Raw genomic sequence first — 14,193 nt, 5'->3', positions numbered from 1 at the left:
AGCTTTAATCCTACTGTGGTTTGTTTAATATGGCATGGAAATATCCTGAAGGACAAAGATATTTACCATGTTTGGATTCTTAACCTTGGGCTCCAGCTCCTGGTTCATTGCAAAAGAAGGATGTCCCTAGAATAGTATTTAGCAGTACTGATGTCTTCTGGATGTGATATGTTACATGGTGTCTGAAAATTGGAAATTGAGCAAGTCATACACCAATCAATAGATTTGGAGCTATCCATTCAACTGAAACCCAGCACCTCCAGCTTCTAATTTGGATCTCATTACAATACATTAAATCCAATTCCTGTGTCACCAAATTCAGGGAGCCTCAGTGGTTTCTAATGATGAGATCTATTGCCCCTTTTGGAGTTTAGGAATTTCAACATGGCCATTGGCACTGACTTTGTTCAAGGCCATGTAATGGATTCAAATAATGGTTTGGAAAGTCCCTGTTTTTAGAGCTGGACAAGGAAGAGGGATGGATGTGGGGGATCCCCTACTTGAGAAAGTACAGCACGTAGGAAAGTGAGAGGATTAACAGACTAAAAAAAATGAATTAATAGGCATTGGCACTATAAACCCTAAGATGAAAGACAAGATCTTACAGGATAATGTCACATAATGCAATGGGGGCTTATTGCTTTGAGGAAGAATCAAAGTGGTCCTAGAAGTCAGTGCTTTCCCAGACTTGTTTGCCAGATGGCGGGGATGATGGAAATTAAAATGTTACCTGGTTGCCTAGAAAAGCACTGATGGGAGAACTCTGGGAGTTGAGATCCACACTTCTAAAAGTTCTCAAGGTTGAGGAATACTGGTTAGAACTATTTACCGGTATTTATTTATTTTATTTATTCATTTGTCCAATATGCAAATACATAGGAAGAAAAATAGACTTGTGATAATATAAAAGAGGGTGAAAGTGAACTTAGAGAAGAGGATATATGAAAGGAAGGGAATATATAAGATAGGTGAAGGAAAGGAAAGATAATTGGACACAGGACGAAAGGCACTCCAGTGCACTTATTTACGCCCTTTACTGGCCTCTTAGGAACCTGGAGAGGTCAATCGTGGAGAGTCTAAGGGAGAAGTGTTGGGGGTTAGGGTTTGACACAATTGAGTCCGGTAATGAGTTCCACGCTTCGATAACTCGATTGTTGAAATCATATTTTTTACAATCAAGTTTGGCGCGGTTCGTATTAAGTTTGAATCTGTTGCGTACTCTTGTGTTATTGCGGTTGAAGCTGAAGTAGTCATTGACTGGTAGGACGTTGCAGCATATGATCTTGTGGGTAATACTCAAATCGTGTTTTAGGCGCCGTAGTTCTAGGCTTTCAAGGCCCAGGATTGTTAGTCTATTTTCGTAGGATATTCTGTTTCTGATATACCCTAATTTGTATTTCTTGCTCCATGTTTCTTGTGGAATTAAGCCCTATTCAAAGGCAAATATCCGTTCATGGTATATAAGCCATAATTGAATAGGTTCATACCTTGTGCTATGCTGAAATAAATTACTTTATGGCCTATTGCAATATACTGTATAAATTAAACTTTTCCTCTTTTTGCCAGGAAAGAATCGGCAGTTTTACCATCTGAGAAGATAAAGAGCTTCTCACATACCACAAACCACAAAAGACTTCAAGTGGTCATTGATATTAAAAGGGGCAAAACAGCATGTTAAGAACTGGGGTATGTAAACTTTTGATCAGGGTCATTTGAGTAGTTTCTATTGTCATTACGATTGAAAATGGGTAAATGTAGTTGATTGATATACACATGGCTTCAGCTAAACACTAACCATGAGTGACAGAAAGGTTTTTGTGTTACCATTCATATTCTTTGAAAAATGGCCAGGAAATCATAAATTCTGCCAGAGTATGCAAACTTATGAGCACAGCTTAATGATCGAAGTGTATAAAATCATGCATGGGATAGAAAAGGTGGATAGAGAAAAATTCTTTTCTTTATCACACAATACTAGGACAAGGGGGCACTCCCTAAAGCTCATAGGTAAGAAAGTGAGGACAAATCAAGGGAAATATTTCTTCACCCAGAGAGATGTTGATTTATGGAATTCACTTCCAGAAGAGGTCATGACAGCTGTCAGCTTTGATAGCTTCAAGGCAGGATTAGATAGATTCATGGATGCCAAGTGTAAAGGTGGTTATTGAAACGGATGACCACGTGCCACCTCTATGTTGGTTGAGGCAGGCAGGATTCCCTTGAGTACCATTTGTTGGGGGTCAGGGGAAAGGGTGGGTCTTGCCTTCTCTTTCTGCTCAAGATTCCCATGGACAATTGGTGGGCCACTGTGTGACACAGAATGCTGGACTTGATGGGCTTTGGCCTGATTCAGAATGGCTCTTCTTATGTTCTTATGTCTGTATCTTTTAATAATTACCCAAATGGAATTAAAAGGAGATATTGTGGTTATGGGTGATTTCAACTTGCTTGACATTGACTGGAATATCCCTAGTGCCCTTACATGCAAAAGTAAGAATATAGTAGAGGCCCTTATAGGAGCAGTTCTGGCACAGCTGGTTTTCCCTCAGTTGCCGAAAGAATGTGTGTGCATGCTATCATGTATGCACAAGTGACCACACCCATAATTCAATGCCTGGGGAGGGCGAAAACAGCTTCCCCTCTGGAGGCTGGAAATAGCCTGTTTCCCAACTTCTGGTGGGCCCAATAGGCGCGTGTTTCACCCTCCCCAGGCTCCAAAAGCTTTCCTGGAGCTGGGAGATTGTAAAAACACCCTCCCTCATTGCCCCGGAGGCTCTCTGGAAGCCAAAAATGCCCTCCCAGAGCCTCTGTGAGAGCCAAAAATCAGCTGGCCAGCACACACATGCATATTGGAGCAGAAATGGCTCCACGTGCCACCTGTGGCACCCGTACCATAGGTTCACCATCACTGCCCCAGTGTATAATATTTGTAAGTGGCTGTGACAAAATGATAGAACAATACAGGTAGTCCTCAGCATAAGTCATTAACTGACCTTTTAAAAATCATCCTGAAAAAGATTATGACAATTTTTCTTGTGACCAACATCTCAATCGTCATGAGATTAAAAATTAGAACAAATGGCAACTGGCATGTATTTATGATGAATACAATGACCCGGAATCATATGATTAAATTCATGCCATGATGTGATCCATGATTTGATCATGGCGTGATCTAAAACAGATAATGCCAGACAAATCTTACTGCATTTTTTGACAAAGTGACAAAATTAGTGGACCAGAGAAATGCTGTGGGTATAATTTACTTGGATTTAGTAAGTACAGTAAATAGTAGGTATTTGATAAAATAGACCACAATCTACTACTTTATAAAATAGTAAAATATGAGTTACACAGTAGCATCACCAGATGGATTCATAACTCTCTGACAAACTGCACTCAGTGTATAGTCCTTAATGGAACTGAATCTACCTGGAGGAATGAATGCAGTGGGTGCCCCAAAGCTTCGTCTTAGACCCAGTATCAATGATTTAAATGAGGGCATAGATGGGGAATTCATCAAATATGCAGATGACACCAAATTGGCAGGATAGGTTTAGGATACAGAAGGTTCTTGACAGACTTGAACAATGGCCCTAGCTAAAAAAACGGAAAAATTGTTTTTTTGCCTACTCCACACTGGTAGTTGAGGAGGGGATGGTTAGGGGGTGTCTAGCAGATTTTTTTTACATAGGATTAAGTCAATTTGGCTAAAATTTGGACAAGGTTATTCTGCGCTCGTATCCCTTCGGTCACAAGGAAAGGCGGTAAGGGCGGAAAATGGGGAAGACAGCAACTGCATGATCTCCTTTGCGCACCTGTTGGAAGGTGATGGGCCACTCTTCGCTATGATTACAAGGCTGGGCCGGCCCAGGTTATGGAGGCAAGATGCCCTTGGGGCTCACCCACCGCATGCCCAGAAGCCACAACCTGGGTGGGTGAGCCTTCCCACATGCATGGGCGTGGCAGAGAGCAAGGGAAAGTCAAGTTAAAGGTCAAGGGGACTCTTCCCTTGCTCTGCAAGGACCCTTCGCCCAATAGTTGCCCAGGAATTTTTGGAACTAATGTTCCACCCCCTTTTGTTTACCTCTGCAGGTCCAGTTGGAATTAATAAGGTGACTCATCAATCGCAGTTCTGTGTCCGTGTGCTTACTCCACATCCGCCACAACCTTCTGCCAAGCAAAGTCAATAGGGAATCCAGATCCACTTAACAACAGTGTTACTAATTTAAAAACTACAGTGAGTCACTTAACAACTGCAGCAAGAATTTTTTTGCCTCTCCTTAAGAACCCAAGCCCAGAAAAATTTCCTAGGAAATTTGAGAGCGGCATGAAGGCCTGGCCAGTTTCCTGCCATTCCCCCTTTAATCCCAGCCATTTTGGGGCTTTTCTGGGCTGCCAGAGGAGCCTTTTGGTGGTGCTTACGGAGGCTTTGGCAGTCCAGAGCGAACAAAGCATTTTCCTTTCTCTGGGCGCTTGGAGAGGGAATAAACCTCTGCCAGCGCTCAGAGAAAATAAACCCTCCCTTCACTCTGGGCAGCAACTGTCCTCCTCCTCTTCTTCCTCCTCCCCTTCCCACCAAAATTCTGAGCTTTTATTTATTTTCTAATGCACTATTTTGCTTTTACATTGATTCCTATGGGAATAATTGTTTCTACTTACCAAGTTTTCTACTTAAAAACTGATCACAGAACAAATTAAGGTCTTAAGTAGAAGTACCACTGTACTTAGCAACTGTCTTGCTTAGTAACAGACATTTTGGTCATAAGTTGAGAGCTATCTCTAAAAATCTCACCAGAAAAATATTCCAAGTTAAACATGAACAGATTTGCAAATAGTAGAAGAAGAAAATTCTTGACGGTGTGTTTGTTTCTTGTGGTTGTAAGGGAAAGTAGTAACAAAATTTGGTTACAGTTTATAACCAAATTTAATAATTAGATTATCAATTTTAATTAATTGGATTTAGGATGTATATTGTTTCCTATATGTTGTAACCCACCCCGAGTGTTCGGAGAGGGGTGGCATATAAATCCAATAAATAAATAAGTAAGTAATTAAGTAAGAAGGTAAGTAAGTAAGTAAACAAACAAACAAAATATTTACAGACAAAATGTTCAATAATTTTCATTTTATTTCTTTCTCCACAATCTTTGGAACAATTGCAGCTTTCTGCTTGCCATTTATGTACTTCTGGTAAGTTCAGTTGACTATGTAGCCAATATGGACTTTCCCCCACAGGATTTCTATCACTCCATTTTTCCTAATCAAACAAGTGCTTAAAAAAAATCAGATCTCATCTGCTGACAAATTTCTACCTATTTTGCCAGCTCTTGGATCATGTCACACACATTTTCCTCCAGGTAGAGATTCATTGGTTGGTTTTTATTTCTCCTTATTTTTTTTTATTCATAGCATCAACTTCTATAAACTGTCTAACCTAAAGCAAAATTATTTTTATTAATCCAGGAATAAGAACTTGGAGACTATGAAACCTGTTTAAATTTTCACAAGATTTCTGGAATCTTACTAACTGAAGCCAAGTGCAAAAATAGTGAAATGGGGGGCATTGGTTCAAAGACGAAAGTACTAAATCATCGTCCAAATTTCATTTTTCAATACTGTATTAGAGGGGCTCATATACAAATACTGTACACCAAATACACTTTCTTTTTTAATTCCCATTTCTTTTTTTTAAAAAAACAGAATGACTGCTAAAATTAGCAAAGTCAAAACCTCTTGCTGCTTACTACAAAGTTGACCTAGTTGACCTAGTTAATTTTAAACTATAGTTTCAAATCCACTTCTTTTCATCCCTTCTATCTAACAAACAGGAATTTGGCAATGTCTCCCACTGTGAATATTAAATTGGTGCAACGAAACATAATTTAAGAGAAAGGCACACTTGTGCTCTAATTTAATTCAAGCATTGTCTAAAACAAGGTTGTATAAGAAGATTCTCTTCACAATACCCAACAGATTCCTTATCTTAACTGAATTATAATTAAGGAGCTGACACTATAATGCAAAGCACTAATGTTTAGCAGGAATCATTTTCAGTTAAAATAATAACTGTAAGACTCATATACTCCCCAAATAAATTCTAAGTAAATAAAAACGGCATATGACTCATTTGAAAAAGTAAATTTCCAGGCCCAATAGAAAGGGCTGATTATCCTCTATAAAAGCTATGTACTGTCTTATTAAGCAGGATAGAAAGATCCTGCTGTGGGCCGTTTCCTATAAACAAAGAGGAGCATTTTTCAAGATGTAGCCCTAGATTGTGGAATACATTGCTAGTGAAGGTATACTTGGCCCACTCCTCTTAATGTTTTGGAAAGCATGATAATCCCTCCCCTACCTTTTTTTTCCCTGGTAGATTTTTGATCTGGAATGAGGAACTGTAGGCAACCATCCAAGATCATGGATGGTATTATTTTATTGTGGATTGAGAACTAAACAGCGTCCATTCAATTTTATATTCTTCCCAAAGTGTAGATTGGGATAATATGCCAATATGTGAAGTAAATACACAAACAAATGGGGTAATGAGAACTGTGAAAGCTTTTTCATTTTTCAGAAAACCTCTGAAATCTACTGGCTGAACCAAAATAAAGGATATCCATAGAAGAGGACATAGACTATGTGGCACTGAGTTGAACTGTGGTGTCCTTGGTTATTTCCTTGCAGACCTTTCATTACCTGATAAAGTAATATTATCAATGCTGATGAATATGGGGTCAGCCTAGAAAACCCATCACAGACAATAGAACTGTTGCTTTTGCCATACCATTTTCTCCATTCTTTACACACACACCTGGGTTACAATCTTACTTTATCCTATCTTTCCACATCTGATAATTAAAGTTTACAGAGACGCATGTTACAATAAATCTAATAAATAAATAAGTCCTAACGATATCAGGTTTTCTTAGTTAACATAACAATGTTAGAATGATTGGCTTATCAACTGTTGCTGTCTTGAATGACCATTTTGTAGAGATAATTCAGGTTTACTGAAAATGGTCACCGATGCTACTTCAGGTCTGCAGTTTATTCCACCCCAGCCCCCAGCCCCCCTTCTGCCTATTTGCTTTTTGGGGTGGGAGGAATACAGTTGTACTTCGTTCTCAAATGAGTCATTTATTTATTTAAGCAAATTTACGGAAAAGTACAGCCTGACAGTAAAAAAAAAAAGACAAATCGTGATTGTACAATGAAACAAACCCAACTCTTGATACGTTATGGTGATTAAAATAAACTAAATGTTTATTTAGTTTAAAAAGCTAGTTGATGAGATAGGAGAGAGGTTATGGAAGAAAAGACAAGACCAATGTGGTAACTTTTGGTATTAGTGTTAATCATTTTTATCCTTAAACTTGTCATTGAAACCGGATCATCTGGAAATCTAGTTTTTCATCTCATTTTTAAAATAGTGATTTTCTTTTCCATAAAAGGTTCCCACAAATTGATTAGTTTGAAAGTTTTTACCACCACAGCAAGAAGATAAATAAGAAAATGGAAGTGGGTAAGGGGTATTTTCAGGCAAGGTTTAAATAATAGTTAATATGACAACCAGTTTAATTTGGTGGTTAAGGCACCAGGCTAGAAACCAAGAGGCTATGAATTCTGATTTAGACCTAAAAAGAAGCCGAGCAACTTTGGGCCAATCATTCTCTCTCAGCCAACCCTACCTTATGAGGTTGTTGTTGTGAGGAAATTAGGAGAAGGAAGTAATATGGTGTGTGTTCCATTGCCTTGAGTTATTTGTAAAAACTATTAAAGGTAGGAAGTAAATAAATACAATCTATGCTGTAGCAGAAATCTATCTATCTGCTTTCTTTGAAATCAGTATGAGATAATTCAGTCAATTCCTATTGTAATTATAAGCCTTGTTTGAACTCAAACTGAGGATGTATTTTCAAGGAAACCAAGAGATTACTTGGAATCATCTCAAAAACATTTTACCTTATCCAATCTAATAGCTGTCACCAAAATCACACTTTTTATCATCAAGTTTCCTGATACAAGACCAGTGGCCAAAATATTTTTTCAAGATTTTGGAAAGCCTAGAAATAGCATATTAATTTGAATGTTTTAAATTAATATGTCAATGTATTTTATTTACTTCATTGCAAATATTTGGAGAAATTTTGGAAAAAACGATTAAGTAATGGGTTGGCAAGCACTTAGAAAGGAACAGGATGAGGCTAAGAGGCAGCATAGATTTTTTTTAAAATAGATCATGGCAACAATATTTTTATCTAGTTAGTTTTTGAAAAAGTGACTAGATCAGTAAATCAAAGGAATGGTATAAATATTACACACTTAGACTTCAGCAGGGTTAACAATAATGTTGACCGCATTTCCTTCTTGATACAATAAAATGATTTGGGAAAGATGGTTCCATTGCCAGATAAATTCATAGTTGGTTGAACAATCTTTCCCAATAAACAAATATATATCTACATAAAGGAAGGTATGTGGTGCAGGGGTGAAATTCAACACTTTTCCCTACCAGTTCCATGGTTATGGCTTGGTGGGTGTGTCAGGGGAAGGCTACTGCAAAATCTCCATTCCCACACCCACTCTGGAGCCAGCCAGAGGTGGTATTTGCCAGTTCTCCGAACTACTCAAAAGTCCTGCTACCGGTTCTCCAGAACCTGTCAAAATCTGCTGAATTTCACCCCTGATGTGGTGGGGTTACCAGGGTTCTGTCTTGGATTCAGGGCTCTTCAGTGTTTTCATATATGATCTAGACCAGTGTTTCCCAACCAATGTGCCGCAGCACACTAGTGTGCCGTGAGACATAGTCAGGTGTGCCGCGAAGAAGGAAGCTCAGCTTCTGGTCTCGCAACTTTTTGCTGAGAGTGTGAAGAGCAAAAAGTTGTGAGACCGGAAGCTGAGCTTCCTTCTTTGCGCCTTCCAAGTTTTCCGGCAGCTGCAGCGCCCTGCCTGGCTGGAACTTCCCTGGCGGCGGCAGCAGGTGAGCTTTGGGGCCCAGTGGGAGGGTGGCGGCAGCAGTGGCACTGGGCAGTAGCCGCTGGGCGGCGGCAGGGTGGTCGGCTGCGAGCCAGAACTCCAGGACAGAGGCACCGACGGTGGCGGCTGAACATGTTGCTGTACGAAACAAAGAGGGATGGAGAGAGAGAGGGAAAGAGGAAGGAAGAGAGAGAGAGAGAAATAGAGTGAAAGGGAGGAAAAGACTTTTTTTGTCCAAACTTTTTTAAGCTCCGCCAACCCCACGCTCAATGTTCCCCAGGATTTTGTAAATGTGAATAATGTGCCGCGGCTCACAAAAGTTTGGGAAACACTGATCTAGACAAGAGTATAGAGGGGTGTTTGTCAAATTTGCAAATGACACTAAATAGCAGGGGATGGGGATTGTTAACACTTCAAAAGACAGGTCTAGTTTTCAAAATCCTATGTTATGGAAGGGAAAGTGTGCAAATAATGTCTACAAAGAGGGCGAGAGAGGCTTGGAGGCTATGAAGAATGGTGAAAAGAATTGGCTGTTGTTTGGAAGGAAGAAAAATAAAAATTAATTAAGGGGGTGCTTGATAGCAGTTTTTCAATACATGAAGGACTTTGACAGGAAAGAGGATGTGGATTTATCCAGGATAGTGCCCAAGGATTGATCAAGAAACAATGCATGGAAGATAAACCAAGGGAAATTGAAACCCGAAATAGGGAAGAATTTTGTAACTGTGAAGTCTGTTAAGTGATAGAACCACCTGCCTCCTGGAGTTGTGGGTTTTTCAACACTAGACATTTTCAAGCAAAGGATTGGCAGCAATTTGTTTAAGATGTCTGAGTATTCCTGCTCTGGGCAAAGACTTGGACTTCCTTACAATCTTTGGATTCTTGTTCTGTTACAAGTATAATGGTTCAGTAAATAGAAATATAGAATATTTTTTTTGAAATCTATTTTAATGTATTAGTTTGATTGTCTCAGATGAAAAGTATTGATCTGATTATTTTGAACACTGAACTTCACTTTGGATAGGAATTCCTCTCTTGAAATGAATGTGGCCCCAAGCCTGCTGGTTTTTAAGGGGGGCAATTTACTTTTTAATTGATTCTTCTTCTTCTTCTTCTTCTTCTTCTTCTTCTTCTTCTTCTTCTTCTTCTTCTTCTTCTTCTTCTTCTTCTTCTTCTTCTTCTTCTTCTTCTTCCATAGAAACATAGAAGACTGATGGCAGAAAAAGACCTCATGGTCCATCTAGTCTGCCCTTATACTATTTCCTGTATTTTATCTTAGGATGGATATATGTTTATCCCAGGCATGTTTAAATTCAGTTCCTGTGGATTTACTAACCACGTCTGCTGGAAGTTTGTTCCAAGGATCTACTACTCTTTCTCAGTGAAATAATGTTTTCTCACGTTGCTTTTGATATTTCCCTCAACTAACTTCAGATTGTGTCCCCTTGTTCTTGTGTTCACTTTCCTATTAAAAACACTTCCTTCCTGAACCTTATTTAACTCTTTAACATATTTAAATGTTTCGATCATGTCCCCCCCTTTTCCTTCTGTCCTCCAGACTATACAGATTGAGTTCATTAAGTCTTTCCCGATAGGTTTTATACTTAAGACCTTCCACCATTCTTGTAGCCCGTCTTTGGACCCGTTCAATTTTGTCAATATCTTTTTGTAGGTGAGGTCTCCAGAACTGAACACAGTATTCCAAATGTGGTCTCACCAGTGCTCTAAATAAGGGGATCATAATCTCTCTCTTCCTGCTTGTTATACCTCTAGCTATGCAGCCAAGCATTCTACTTGCTTTTCCTACTGCCCGACCACACTGCTCACCCATTTTGAGACTGTCAGAAATCACTACCCTTAAATCCTTCTCTTCTGAAGTTTTTGCTAACACAGAACTGCCAATGCAATACTCAGATTGAGGATTCCTTTTCCCCAAGTGCATTATTTTACATTTGGAAACATTAAACTGCAGTTTCCATTGCTTTGACCATTTATCTAGTAAAGCTAAATCATTTACCATATTAGACTCCTCCAGGAATATCAACCCTATTGCACACTTTAGAGTCATCGGCAAATAGGCAAACCTTCCCTACCAAACCTTCACCTATGTCACTCACAAACATATTAAAAAGAATAGGACCCAGAACAGACCCTTGTGGCACACCGCTTGTAACCTGTCTCTGCTCAGAATACTCGCCATTAACCATAACTCTCTGATGTCTATGCTTCAGCCAGCTTGAAATCCACTGAACTATCCAGGGATTAAGTCCAATCTTCACTAATTTATCTATCAGCTCTTTATGTGGAACCGTATCAAAGGCTTTGCTGAAGTCCAGGTAGGCAATATCCACGGCACCACCTTGATCCAACACCTTTGTGACATAGTCAAAGAAATCAATGAGATTAGTCTGACATGATTTGCCTTCAGTAAAGCCATGCTGATTTGGGTCCAATAAGTTATTGTTTTTTAGGTGCTGATTTATCCTCCTTTTGAGTAGAGTCTCCATCATTTTCACTATAACTATAACTATAACATTATTATTATTATTATTATTATTATTATTATTATTATTATTATTAATAATAATATTTGTATGCCACCCCTCTCTGCAGACTCTTTGGAAGTCGACCAGAATTATTGGCAAGGGGTCAGGCTCAGAAATTAATTACATAAACAAATAAGCAAACTTGCACCATTAAAAGAGTCCTGACCACCTTTAAAAGAGTCCTGACCGCGGAATAATCTCCTGCTATGATGTAGAGAAAAACTTTTGCTGTTTTTAAAAATATTTTTCCAAGAAGAAAACATTAATAGGGATATGGCGACATCGCTGGAAGGGGTGGAGGCATATACAGACCCACTTTTGCTAAGTGGTTCTGGAGATATATCCTACCTGTTACAGTACTCATTTTGAAAGAAATCAGCCCAGTGTCTCTTGGTGATTTGCTACTGAATTTCAGCAGCAGGAAGAAATGTGGCAGGCCCTGGAGGTTGCAGAAAAAAATGATAGTAATCCCACGTGGGCCCTGGTGACAGTTGATTGCTCAACTTGGTCTAAAAGATTAAAGGCAAACTACAAACATTTTCAGTATTTATTAAGGAATATATCTATATTCTAAATAGCCATATTCCTTCTTTTGATAGCCTATTCCATGGGTCCCGATATGCTTAACCTGGCTAACAGATTAGGAAGTTTTGCACAATTCAGAGTAATATATTTAGCACTAGCCAAGCTTTATAATGTTTGGGGTGCGGCAATGAAAGCAAGTAGAACTTTAACTGACCTGGTTAAGTGCCCACTGGGTTACCAACTCTCATGACTTGCAACTATAATGGGCAGGAGGCATTACAGTCATAGGTGGAGGATTACCTGTATAGTTAGCCCAGAAAAAAATTGATTAACTTTATGCAAAATGGTATTTATTTGCATAAAAGCCTTGAACTAGAGTTTCCCTATTTCAAATTCTGGGGTATTTCTTTTCCATTTATATTGGCAAGGCAAATATATTACATTGTGCTAATAAACTGCCTCTGCATTTCATTGCAAAGCTGAGGGGGAAACCCAATGACTACAGAATATAATTGAAAATGTAGAGCAGTTAGAAGCTATGGGTTTTGCATGACCTCTAGTGGACAGTTTTAAAGTCTGGAGGAAATCCCCATTTTCCTGACAAGGCAGGGGTTTCCCTGATTGCAAATGGGAAGTTCCAGCCCGGCAGATTTAAAGGCAACATTGGGAATATAATATTCTGGACCACTTTACCTGGTGTCCTCCATAGGTCTTAAACCCAAACTGATAATTATTTATCTGATTAGATTTATGAGGCCACTTGAATACAATATGCACTTTAAAAAGAAGGGAAAACAATGTAAAGCAGAAGAGCCTTCAAAACAGATGGGCAAAGCTACCAAATAAGCTCCACAAGGCCTAGGACAAGGGTAGGCAAAGTTGGCTCTTCTCTGACGTGGACTTCAACTCCCAGAATTCCTGAGCTAGCATGATTGGCTCAGGAATTCTGGGAGTTGAAGTCCACAAGTCATAGAAGAGTCAACTTTGCCTATCCCTGGCCTAGAACAGCCTATTTTTGAATACCATCAAGGTGACAACCACATAGAATTTGGGGGTAGAAGGGATACTATTTCATAGCACAGGAATCATGACTGCTTCTGGATAAATTGATTGTTTGACAGGACCTAAAACACATTGAGTTTCATAAATTGTGCCTAGCTCCAAGGACATTTCAATAAATAACCAATTTTGTAACCATTTTTTTTCAGAAACTAGTTTAGAATCTCCTGCATGTACTCCGCTCTCCTTTCCAAGAACCAGAAAATTATGTAGAACTGCCCCTTCTTTCATCCTATCATCACAATGACCTGGTTGTAGACTTGGCTGAATCATCGCATCTAACTCAAAACCATGTAATTAAATTCTATTAATTCGAATTTAAGCCTCTGTAACCCATAATGTCCAAGAAATATTGATATGCCAATCATACCTTGGGCCACAATTTGAAATAACACAGAGATCTTGAAGAATGCTAGTTCTCAGCTACCCTTAGATTACAAAACTTGAACTTCACATGTGGCATTAAGTATATAATATAAAATGACTACTTTTGGCAAAGGTATGTGTTGTAGACTCAACCTGATAGATGTAATAAACCACTGTCAATAACAAGGATAGACAATTGTATTTTAACTGGGGACTGAATTTTTTTCTTCTGTAGTCCCCACTTAGCAACTACAATTGGGACTAGCAACATGATCGTTAAGTCCCTTAGTGACGGATCTTGAACGAAGCATATGAACTTACTTCCCCTTAGTCGTTAAGGGATGTAGTCGTTAAGTGATGAAGTGTCTTACAATTTTATTTCCACCTTTCATACTATACAATATTAATTGCTTATCACAAGTGAAAAGTGCTCAATGGTTGCACATGAATAGCAATCATATGCAGGATACTGCAACTGTTATTAAATGTGAGGATTGATCCCAAAAGGTTGGGTTTTTTTTAGCATTATAACTTTGAATAGTTGTTGCATGAGGCACTCAATAAGAGTGGAAACCCATGTTTGTTTTTTGCCTTACAGGGTAGCAAAGAGTATGCAGGACAAAACTGAAGGATTAAGGCATGCTTCATGAGTTCGCATTATCTTAAATTTATATTAAAAAAATTACTCACGTAATTAAAATCGTAATTTCGCTGCCAC

The 14,193-nt window shown here is 38.8% G+C and overlaps 1 protein-coding gene across 1 annotated transcript in view; it reads left to right on the top strand.

The window, feature by feature from the left end:
• RUVBL2 (RuvB like AAA ATPase 2) overlaps positions 1-14,193 on the top strand; it is a 615,067-nt gene that overhangs the window by 542,718 nt on the left and 58,156 nt on the right. The window lies entirely within an intron of this gene.

This window comes from Erythrolamprus reginae, chromosome Z (assembly GCF_031021105.1).
Source record: "Erythrolamprus reginae isolate rEryReg1 chromosome Z, rEryReg1.hap1, whole genome shotgun sequence".
In the NCBI taxonomy this organism is placed as follows: domain Eukaryota; kingdom Metazoa; phylum Chordata; class Lepidosauria; order Squamata; family Dipsadidae; genus Erythrolamprus; species Erythrolamprus reginae.
This window is presented reverse-complemented; position numbering and strand designations above follow the sequence as displayed.